At 35.4% G+C, this 1,959-nt stretch overlaps 1 long non-coding RNA gene across 1 annotated transcript; it reads right to left on the bottom strand.

Annotated features, from left to right (window-relative positions):
• Positions 1-669: 669 nt before the first annotated feature.
• Positions 670-1,589, bottom strand: LOC129873870 (uncharacterized). Its single transcript, XR_008762805.1, has 4 exons — positions 1,347-1,589; positions 1,186-1,234; positions 1,058-1,097; positions 670-761 (listed from the first exon to the last, which is right to left on the bottom strand). It is a non-coding gene; the product is annotated as an uncharacterized LOC129873870 (long non-coding RNA).
• Positions 1,590-1,959: the final 370 nt, after the last annotated feature.

Below are 1,959 nucleotides of genomic sequence, written 5' to 3'. Positions count from 1 at the left end.
AGTCCCTCACCCATTAATAAGAGATGTGAATTATTTTTTTAGAAAACAACCCAAACTAATTCTCACGAGGAAAGCCCCTAACACAAACTCAATTCTACAAAAGTAAATCCAAAGACCCACACTCGTTTCCCAACCCATAAACAATTAAAAAATAAATGCCAACAAAAATCTCACCTTAAATTCCATATAGGTCTTTGAAGGCTCCAAAGTCAAATCATATAAAGATCTTGGGCAGTAAAGGTTCAACAAAAACAGTAGATATATCAGAGATCTACTTCGCTGGTCAATGTCAGAAGACTGTCAAAACTCATCGTTATGTTATTAAGTAATTTATGTACGTATTGGTACTTTGGAAGCAAATCTTGAATTGGTATCTGCATTGTGAAGGTCAAGGGAAACAAAAACACCGTAAAAAACAAGAATTCGATATATTAAATGCTAACCAAAGATTAGGTTTCCGTTTTTTGTTTAGGAAAATATACTGACATATGTGGATACAGATCTATTGAAGGACCCGCAAATTAAACAGTGGTTTTTAAGGAAACAAGGTGTAGAAAAGATAACTTATCACATATCTTATCCATCAATTTGGGCATATATACCTTCACATTGTAAACATCACGACTGAGATGTATCCGGAGAGCTTGAATGAACTATCAATTGCATTCAATTTATTAAGGGAACTCAGATGAATCCCAAACCCATTGGACAATAGCGGCAATGGAGAAGGAGAAACACGTGTGCAAAGTAGGTCATACTCACTGCATGCAAATGAACAAAATCTAAGAAACCAGACTGGAAATATCCTAAGTAAGCTGGTATAACAAAGAGGGACCTTTCAATATAAACAATTTTGAAGGAGCCACTGGGATGCACAAGGGCGATTCTTAGCAGAGGCTCTTTCAGAGAATGTGATACACTCTTTGGGCTTCCAGATTATATACGCAAACCAAAAGATCAAACAGGATAGAGTACAGCTTAAGAAGTATGTAAATCAAAATTATTTATTTGTTTGCATTTTGAGAAAACTAGAAGTACTTGGGAGTGCATTTTCTACCTTCGAACTGGTTGGTTGTAAAATTCATCACGAAAAATGACTGCAAAGAGAAAATCCCAAGAAATTTTATTATAAGCAAACAACATCAACTCATGTATCAGGTAGAGGTAGGGCTTATACATGATTACCTGTAGTACCAACATTTTGTCTACAATCATCAATTCCAAGGTACAAACACTTGTTGTCTGATAAACAATGGCAAGAACAAGGACCAAGTTAGTAGTTTTATACTTATCCTAATGGATACTACCAACTAAAACTCAAAAGAACTTTATCTTCAAAACCTTACGATATCCATTTGGCCTCCCGTGAGTTTTAGTAAGAATTTCCAACAAGGAAACGTCAGAAACAGAGCTCAGAGCATCTCCTCCAAAGCCCAAGCTTGCTGGGAAAGCGTGCATATAATCTGAATGATTGTATTTAGATGTAGCTGGTGTAAAGCAAGCATACCAGACCATAGTTAAAAGGCCAGACAAAAAGGAAGCACAACAGAAGATGAAAGAAACAGGCACATATACTGTCTCAATAAGCTGGGCTAAAAGTACCTAAGCACCACTAAGTATGTTCCAACTCAACTTCAACTAGAAGAAATAATCAAAACATTTCTACATGCAGTAGCGATCAACAAAAAATATATGTTATCTATCTCTCTCTCCTCTCTCTGGCTCCATATATATATATATATATCCCCCTCCCTCTTTTTTGGGGACGCAATACAGGTAAAGAAAGTATTTTATTGCAAATGAAGAACCAGAAATGCGATGCTCTTATAATAAAAGCAAAAGCAAAATATCAGCATCAATATTTTGTGTTGTGAACAGCCAAACCACTTTTCCTAATTACAAGTAAAACCGCAAAATAATAAATAAAAGAACATGTGTAAAAAGATACTAATGAACACA

The sequence above is a fragment of the Solanum dulcamara genome, chromosome 11 (assembly GCF_947179165.1).
Source record: "Solanum dulcamara chromosome 11, daSolDulc1.2, whole genome shotgun sequence".
Classification (NCBI taxonomy): domain Eukaryota; kingdom Viridiplantae; phylum Streptophyta; class Magnoliopsida; order Solanales; family Solanaceae; genus Solanum; species Solanum dulcamara.
Note: the sequence above shows the minus strand (reverse complement) of the source record. Positions and strands in the feature narration are given on the sequence as shown.